The 10,314-nt window shown below is 36.1% G+C and overlaps 1 pseudogene; it reads left to right on the forward strand.

The window, feature by feature from the left end:
- Window positions 1-429: 429 nt before the first annotated feature.
- Window positions 430-2,948, forward strand: LOC109699258 (charged multivesicular body protein 2b pseudogene; annotated as a pseudogene).
- Window positions 2,949-10,314: the final 7,366 nt, after the last annotated feature.

Consider the following 10,314-nt stretch of genomic DNA (forward strand, 5'->3'; position numbering starts at 1 on the left):
AGTCAGTTGTGGCATTGCTTGTTACCTGGAAGTTATGTCCATTGAAAATAAAATGCCAGTCAACAGGTAGAAGTGTCAGCCAGTCCCAGGAGAAAGGATACTGACAATGGACTTGGTAGCCCCAAATTCAGAGGAGCATGTAAAATTACTTATTTTATTTTCTAAGTATAATTCCTTTAGAATTCCTGTCTTACTTAGTTGGTAGGAAATTTAATTATTTCAGGGCTCTCCCTTCTAGAATCTGGAGAAGGTCCTGGAGGATTGACACAATTTCAAGACATGGAGAGGCCCTGTGGATATTGGTCACATGTTCTCAGTAGTCATTGTTGAGCCATTTTTGTTCATTCTGTCTGGGTACCTAGGCAAGGGAACTTGGCAGAATGGTGGGACTTATGGATAGGACCTATGGAAGGTGTGTAGGGGGACTTGATGCACAACCATAATGCACATAACACCAACCCCAAGGGTATCTTGGAATTAAAGGACAGCCAGGGAGCTCGGGAAGAATGTGTGAACCCAGCAGGCATGACTAGGCCTATAATTAGTCAGGTGAGTCTGGAGCATGCTCAGGGTGGGCTGAGATACTTGACATACTTTTGACCTTAGACGTAATTGACTAAGGAATTGGGATGGAACTGAGTCTGGAAGTGAGGGACATCATAGACCTCCCTATGAAAGGCAGGAAAGGCCAAGGCCTACACATAAGAAGAAGAGCCTGTATAGGGATGGAAAGCTTGGTTGCCCATCAAACAATAAATTTATATTTATCTTGAATTGTGATGTCCCATTTCAGAAAAAAACCTCAGGTATGTCAACCTGCCTCAAAATTAATTTTAGTTCTTTCTTATATTTCAGAACAATATTTTACTTTGAAACATTTAAAATAGCAATGGTAACATTTCTGTCTAAAGGAGGAGGTCTTTTGATGATAGTAAATACATTGAAGCCAATAGATAGTACCATCTGTACCAAAATGCAGAGCAAAAATCACAGAGAGATAGCTGAGTAAAGATGGTGTCTGTGGAGCATCTTGAATGTCACAGTAGTACAAATTATTGCCACCTATGTCGTTACAGTGTTCTGTTAAGAAAACGAAAACCAGTGAATGCAAGTGATGTCTCTACTGGAGCTGCCTGCCACTTAAAGAGCCAGGAAATCAGGTTTTAGGGAGGCTTCACAATATCCCAAGGCATGTAAAGGCTAAGCAGTTTCCAGCAATTTGTTCCAACTCTAGCTTTGGCCCAAATGTGGAGAAGAGACTAGGGCCATACTTAGGGCTTTCTTAATTTCCAGCTCCTTCTTTCAGTGTTTAGATGACATCATTTCTCCTTCCCCCCAATCTAATAATGTTCGACAGTTTCCAAATATGCATTCTCTCTTTTCTGTACTTACACCATTTCCCTGGTTCCTTTTCTTTTAAACAAGCACAATTCTTAGTGGAGTAATGTTTATATTTTTATCCTAACTTCGAAGATAGAGAAATGGTGGCTGAGCGCTTTGGCAATGCCCTTGTCTGAGGAAGGACAAGAGGCGAATGTGCCTGGGATTTATTTTCATCCTTACATGCCCAGATTATATAATTTTTAGAGCAAATGTCCTTTGGAAAGTCTCTCTCTTGGAAGCTTCTGGCTTTCTCAGTGCATTTAGAGCAATGCTTCTCTACTTAAAAGATGATTTTTAAATCCCTTTTCAACTAGTAAGTATCTCAAAAGAACTTTCATTTCCATTGAAATAACCAGGGTTAGAAATGTTAGGGTGGGTGTGTTAGGAGGTCTGGAGGCATGAAGGTAGCTGGGAAAATACATTTTTTAGGAACAGGGGAGATGGATACGTACAGTAATACATTCATTTAAGTTAATGTCTCCATCCTCACCGAAGCAATTTCTGCAGGGATTTAGCTTTTATCCTTACCACTACCAGTTTTAAGACTTTTTGTTCGTCAAAGCTAACTTGAAGACTCACCTTCTCTTTAGACTTTTCTATCTCTCAACTCCTTTAGCAGATATTTTTCTTAAAATTCTCTTTGCAACTATTGAAACTTGGGGACTAAGATGAAAAGGAATGATTGTATGAGAAAAACATCCTATTTCATATGCATTTTCTATTTGGAAAAACATCAGAAGTCAAAGGCATAATAATCTGGAAGTTTCAGTGCAGAGAGATTGGTTCAAAAGAGTTCGTGAGTTAAGAGGTAACTTTATGGCTCTCTTCTTCCTGCCCGTTCATTCTGCCACTGTGAACCTTCCTGGTCTCAGGCTGGACTGGAATGAACTGGGTGGCTCAGGTGTGTTCCCAGACCATGGTACTTATCTTTAAGAAAAAAATGAAAGATGTAGTAAAGGAACAGAATTTGGTGGGCCACATTTAGTTACTTAGCAGCTTTAGAGAAATAAGAAAACAGTTGGAATTAGAACTTAGGAAAATGACTGAGGCTGACAATGAAGAAGCTTGCAGACTTTTACCTAAGCAGCTTGTACAAATATAGAAACAAATCAAGGACTTTTGCTCTAAGTTCAAAAAGTTACTTCTATTTTCACATAAATAAATTTGATGAATTTCCAGACGAAGATGGCTGGAGTAGTGTCTGCCACAGCAAAAATAATGCGAGAAGTGAAGAAGAAGACAGATGCACAACAGGCGTAATAAGTAATGCAGAATTTTCTAAAAGAAAATGTGGGAATGACTGAAGAAATGATCATTGACATACTTGATGGCATCTTTGATGGCTCTGATGATGAAGAAAGTGGCCAGCTGAGTTGTTGGTGCGATTGGAATAGAAGTCTTTAGAAAGTCGCCAAAGCTCAGTCTAACTGTCTGAACCTTCCTCTGCCTTTACTTCAAATGCAGCAATCTTTGATGAAGAGATTGAAAACCAACTTGAAGGCTTAGGAGTGGACTGGCAAAAAATAGTCATAACATTTTTGCTTTCTTATTGTTATTTGGTATAAACTAGACACAAGAGTCAAATAAAAATACAGTCAAAAGCTTAAACAGACTAGAGACTAGATTAAGCAAAAGAAAAGATTTCTGAACTTGTGGACATTTCTGAACTTGTGGACAGATCTTTTGAAATAACCCAGAAAATTAAAGGCAGGAAAAGAGAAAACTTGTAAAACTTATGGGACACCATCAAGCAAATGAGCATTTGAATTACGGATGCTTTAGAAGAGAAGAAAATAGGCATAGAAACATATTTGTTAAATAACTGAAAAATTCCCAAATCTCGGGAAAGATATAGACATCCAGATTCAGGAGGCCAAAAGGATTCCAAACAGATTTGACCAGACAAGGTCTTCTCTGCAACATGATATAGTCTAAGAGTCTGAGACAAAAAGATTCTAAAACCAGCACCTAAGTCACACTTAAGGGAACTCCTATTAACGTAATAGTAGATTTCTTAGCAGAAATCTTATAGGTCAAGAAAGAATGAGATGACATATTCAAAGTCCTGAAAGTGAAAAAAAAAAAAAACCAACCCTGCTAATCAGGAATACTATATCCATCATAGCTATGCTTCAGTCATGAAGAATAAGTAAAGCCTTTTCAAGACAAGCAAAAGCTGAGGGAATTCATCACCACCAGATCAGAATTACAAAAAATTCTTAGCATCTAATAGTGAAAGCAAGATTACTATTGTGAAAACACATGAAAGTATAAAATCCATTAGAAGTATAGATATATGAGACAAAAATAAAAATAAATTAAACCTTGTTAATACAGTGAGCCACCAAATCACAAAGATAAACGAGATGAGAAAGAAACAAAGGATGTACAAAAACAACAGAAAATTAGCAAAATAACAGAAGTAAGTCTACAAATCCATAATTACCTTTAATGAAAATGGCTTAACTTCCCCCAATTAAAAGACTTAGACTGACTGAATGTTTTAAAAACAAGAACCAATGACATGCTGCCTACAAGGAACTTTCTTCACTAGTTTACATACACAAACAGAGTATAAGAATGGAAAAAGTTATTCCATTTGATGGAAACCAAAAGTGAGTAGTAGATAAAATAGACTTTAAGTAAAAAACTGTAAAAAGAGACAAAGATGGTCATTATATGATAATTAAGCAATCTATTCAATAAGAGGAATAAACATAAATATATGTGCTGGGGCTCACAATTATATAAAGCAGACATTGTTAGATCTAAAGGTATAGATAGACTCGAACACAGTAATAATTGAGGACTTCAACACCACTTTCACCAAAGGAAAAATCATCCAGACCAAAATAATTAACAAATAAACATTGGAGTTAAATTATACTACGTGTCAAATGGACCTAACTGACATTTACAGAATATTTTATCTAAAAGCTTAAGAATACATATTCTTCTCATTGACACATGGAACATTCTCTAGGGTAGACCATATGTCAGGCCACATAACAAGTCAAAAAACCCAAGAAAAATAAAAATCATATCATGTTATCTTCTCTGATCACAATGGAATAAAACTAGAAATCAACAAGAAGAAATTGTGCACACAAAAGTAAATAATATACTCTTGAACAAACAGTGGGTCATCAAGGAAATCAAAGGTGAGATTAAAGAATTTCTTACAAGTGAAAATGGAAACACAATATGCCAAAACCTATGGGATACAAACAACAGTATTAAGAAGGGAGCTTATAGCAATAAGCATCTATGTCAAAAAAAGAAAAAGGTTTCAAATAAATAACTCAAAGTCAGCAGAAGAAATAAAATAATAAAAGATCAGCACAGAAATAAATGAAATAGAAACTAAAAGTATACAAAAGATCAATGAAATGAAGAGTTGATTTTTTTTTGAAAAAGATAAAATCAATAAGCCTTTAACTGGAATAACCAAAGAAAAAAGAGAGAGGACCAAACAAAATTAGAGATGAAAAAGGAGACATTCCAACTTAAAGCACAGAAATACAAAAGGATTGTTAGGGACTCTTATGAGCAACTCTGTATCAACAAGCTTGAAAATCTAGAAGTAATTCATCTCTGGATAATTATGACTTACCAAAATTAAACCACGAGGACACAGAAAACTAAATAGACCAAAAACAAGTAATGAGACTGAATCACAAATGAATTTCCTTAACCAAGAAAGCCTAGAACAAGACAAGATGTCTTCACTGCTGCGTTATACCAAACTTTTTTTTTTTTTTGCAGTGCTTGGGTTTGAACTCAGGCCCTCACACTTGCTAGGCAGGTGCTGTACCACTTGAGCCATTCCACCAGCCCCTCTACCAAACTTTTAAATAAGAACTAATGTTAATTCTTTCTAAGCTATTCCAAAAAATTAAAAGAGAGGGAACTCTTCCAAACTTATTCTATCAAGCCAGTATTACTCTAATACTAATATCAGATAAGGATACAAAAACAAAAAAAAAGAAAGAAAGAAAGTAAAAAGAAAACTCTTTACCAATATTTCTAATCAACAAAGATGCAAAAACTCTCAGCAAAATACCAGCAAATCAAATCCCACCACACATCAAAAATATCATACAGCATGACAGAAAGCATTTATCCTAGAGATGAAAGGATGGTTCAACATACACAAATTAAGGCCAGGTATGGTGGCTTATACCTATAATCCCAGTTATTCAGGAAGATCAAATTTTGAGTCTAATGGAGCCAAAAGCTAGCAAGACCTCATCTCAATCAGTAAGCTGGGTGTGGCAGCATGCATGTCTATGATCTCAGCTATGTGGGAGGATGTAGGTAGGAATATCATGGTCTGAGGCTGACCCAGGGCAAAAATGCAAGACCCTACCTGAAAAATAACTAAAGCAGAAAAAGGTGTGGCTCAAGTTGTAGAGCCCCTGCCTAGCAAGCTTAAGACCCTGAGTTCAAACCCCAGTATTGCCAAAAACTATACATGTTATGATAAACATAATACATCACATCAGCCAAATGGAATGCAAAAGCCATATGACCACCTGAATAGATGCAGAAAAAGCAATCAACCAAATTCAACATGTCTTCCTGATAAAAACTCTCAATAAATTATATATATAGAAGGAAAATATGTCAACATAAATAAAGGCTATCGCAAACTCATAGTAAATATTATACTGAACAGGAAAAGCTGAAAGATCTTTTTCTAAGATCTGGAGCAAGACATTTTCATCGCTCTTGTTCAGCTTAGTACTGGAAGTCTTAGCCAGAGTGATTAGGCAAGAGAAAGAAATAGACAGAATCCAGATAGGAAAGGAGGAAGTCAAATGATCCCTGTTTGCAAATGACATGATTCTATGTATAGAAAAACCTGAAAACTACACCAAAAGTCCATTAGAACTGATAGATTCAATAAAGTTACAGGATATAAAAGCAACATATAGAACCTGTAGCACTTTTATGTGCTCATAATGAACTTGCTGAGAATGAAATCAAGAAAGAAATTCTATTTCCAACAAAATAAACAAAACAAAGCAGAAAAACCTAGGAATAAGTGTCACCAAGGAAGTGAATGACCTATACAATTAAAATTATAAAATCTGGATGAAAGAAATTTAAGAAGACATGCACAAAAAAAATGGAAAGTCTTCTTATGTTCATAGGTTGTAAGAATTAATATTGTTAAAATGTCCATGGTGTTCAAACTTATTTGTAGGTTGAAATAAATGTCCATCAAAATGCTAACGTCATTCCTTTGTGCGTGTGTGTGGTGCTGGGGATTGAACCCAGGGCCTTATACATGTTAGACAAGTGCTGTACCACTGATCTACATACCCAGCCCCACCAATGTTATTCTTCATAGAAATAGAAAAAACAATCCTAACAGTCATATAGAAGTATAAAAGTCCCCCAATAGAGCAATCTTGAGCAAGAAGAACAGAACTGGAAACATAACAATACCCAATCTCATGACACACTACCATATATTTTGGTACTGGCATGAAAATTGACCATGTAGATCAGTGCAACAGGATAGAGAATCCAGAAGTAAATCCACATGTATACAATTAACTGATTTTTGACACAGGTGCCAAAATCATACATTGAAAGGACAACCTCTTCAATAGATGGTTGAGGGAAAGCTGGATGTCCATATGCAGAAAAACAAAAGTAGACCTCTATCTCTCGCCATCCACAAACAGCTGGCTGGTCAAAATGGATTAAAGATCTAAAAGTATGACCTTAAACTATGAAACTAGTAGAAGAAAACGGAAGAAACACTTGAAGATATTGGTATAGGCAATGATATTTTGTATAAGATTCTGAAAGTCCAGATAATAAAAGAAAAACTAGACAAAAGGGATTGTATCAAACTAAGAAGCTTCTGCATGGTAAAGGAAGAGACAACCCAGAAAATATTTTCAGGTCATTCTTCTGATGAGGAAATAATATCTGGAACATATAAGTAACAAAGACAATAGCAACAAAAAGAAACCAACAACAAAAAATAAGTCATCCAATTGAAAATGGGCAAATAACCTGAACAGACATTTCTCAAAGGAAGATATACAAATGGCCAATAAGTATATGAAAAAATGCTCAATCTTACTAGTTATCATGGAAATGTGTATGAAAACCACAATGAGATATCTCACTCCAGTTAGACTGGTTATACTCAAAGAGACGAAGAAAATAACAAATGCTAGTGAGGATATGGAGAAGGGGAACTTTTATATACCACAGACGGTGTGTAAATTTGTACAATATAGAAGTTCCTCAAAAAACTAAAAGTAGACCTACCATATGATCTAGCTATCCCACTTCTGAGTATATATCCAAAGGAAATAAAATAACAGCGAGATACCTGTATTCCTGTGCTTACTGTAGCACTATTTACACAGCCAAGATGATCAAGGTGCCCACTGGCAGATGAGCAAAGAGAATGTTGTACGTGTATCCACAATGGAATATTACTGAACTATAAAAAGGATGAAGTTCTATCATTTGCAGTAAATTGGATGGAACTGGAAGGCATTATATTTTAAAAAATGAATGTAGGGCACAGAAAGAGAAATAGTGCATGTTCCCAGTCACACGTGGAAGCAAAAAATGTTGACATCAAAGAGTAGAATAGCGATTACTAAAGGCTAGGAGGAGTGGGAGTGTGGAAGGATAGAGTTTGGATAATGGGTAATGAAATACAGTTAGATAGGAAGAATTAGTTCTAGTGTTCTATAGCACAGTAGGCTGACTATGGTTTTCAACAACCTATACACATTATGAAAAATTAGAAGAGTGAAAGTTCCAAACCAAAGAAATAAGAAGGGGAAAATGCTAATTTTCCTATGTTGACCCTTAAACATTGTATACATGTGTTGAATTATTATACTGTATCCCATTAATATGTACAAATATGGTGCATTCATTAAAAAAAAAAGATATAATAAAAAAGAGATAACTTTGTAATTGTCAACGGATGGACCCAAGTGGAAGAATGTTCTGATTTATTACACTTCCCTTGAGTTAGATATTTGAGTGATTAGTGTATTTGGACACACTCTCTTCTGTTTATGTTCTAGGAAGAAATTAGCCAACAATAGAAGATTTCATTTTTTCTAAGATAATGGGAAAAACTTAGAAATGGGAAACCAGTTCTTCTTTGATGGACAGACAGACTGGCGGGACACATTGTCATTTCTGAGCCCTGGTAGTATGAACACAGACAAATGAGAGGCTGGCTCATTTGTGGCAGCCTTGGCACTATGTCAAGACGTCTGCTGAACTCAACAAGAGTTTTTACAGTTGATGTCTGTGCCTGAAAAAGCATTTTGAAAATTTTTGAGAAAAATTTTTCTTCAAACACGTCTATAGAACTGAGATGAGATGAATTTACCCATCTCTCATTCCTATTCAATAGATACTTAGTGCAGGCTTATTCATTACTTGCTCATTCATTAATTTGCTAATTCCCTCAATATATATAGAGTGTGTATTAGACTCTGACACTATAAGACATGATGCTTTTCCCTCAACAATTTTTGTCATAGTCATGTAAAGAGATACATTAAAATGTTACAGGTAGAAATTCAGGAATGAGAGTCCTGGTATTAATGAAAGAGAGAGGGATAAGGGAGAAACACTGGCCACTAGGATGGGAGATGGCCACAAAAAAAACACATTGAGGGAGAAATTTTTGGACTGGATCTTATAAATATATTTATCAGATAAACAAATGAGTAGGCATGTATGGAGCGAAGGGGAGATGGTTCTCCAGGTAAAGGGATAAGATAAGAAAATAGTAAGAGAGAAGACAAGAAGGAGGGATTGGTGCAGGCTCAAGGCTCTTAGTTTTATACGGCTGGAGACAATGACAATGTGTGGTTGGTGATGAGAGAAGGCGGAAAAGGGAACTAAGCTATATTCAGAAGGATCCCGTGTGTCCCATGCAGAAGTTTGTATTTCTTGTTTAGACATTGCAAGATTTTTTTCTTTTTTTGGTAGTATTGGGGTTTGAACTCAGGGCTTTGGGCTTGCTAGGCAGGTGTTCTACCACATGAAACACATACCCAGCCCTTTTTGCTCTGGTCACTTTAGAGATAGAGTCTTGCTTTTTTCCCAGGCCAGCCCTAACCACAATTCTCTATTTATGCTTCCCCACATAGCTGGAATGACAGGTGGATGCCACCACTCCCAGCTTTTTCTGTTGAGATGGGTTCTTTTGAACTTTTTTGACAAGGCTGGCTTGGAACTCTGATCCTCCTGATCTCAGCATCCCAAATAGGATATGAGCTACTGTGCCCTGCTTGTTTGTTTATTTTATACAACAAAGCTATAGATTGAATTCACATTTTGCCATTTTCTCTACCAATGTTCTTTGTCTGTTCCAGAATGGAATTCAGGCTCCCACTTAGTATTTAGTTAAACATCTCCTTATTCTTCAAACTGTGACAGTCCTCAGACTTTCCTCGCCCATTACCTTGATACTTCCAGTGAGTATGGGTGAGGTATTTGTAGAATGTCTCTCCATTTGGCTTCATCTGATATTATCTCATGGTTAGACTAGAATTATGGATGCTTGGGAGGTAAAGTGTCCTCTCAGTGCTTTGCATCATGGGAGACATGAGGTTAGCTTGACTTATTACATGATGTTAACCTTAACCTCTTTGTTAGGGTGCTTTCTGTCAGATTTCTCCACTCTACTATCATTCTTTTCCCCTTTTTTACTCCATTTGTTAGAAGAAAGACACCAAATCCACACCCAAAGGAAGAAGAACTAAGCTCTACTTTCTGAAGTGAGAATTATCAAAGAATTGATGAACATAAGTTAAAACCACCACTGTAATTAATAAATGCTATAGAGGAGATAATTTGAGGTTATGCAAGCATCTTATTTATCCTTACCATTTCATCTTCTAATTTTAATAGTCATCAGTGGAT

This window comes from Castor canadensis, chromosome 4, assembly GCF_047511655.1.
Source record: "Castor canadensis chromosome 4, mCasCan1.hap1v2, whole genome shotgun sequence".
Classification (NCBI taxonomy): domain Eukaryota; kingdom Metazoa; phylum Chordata; class Mammalia; order Rodentia; family Castoridae; genus Castor; species Castor canadensis.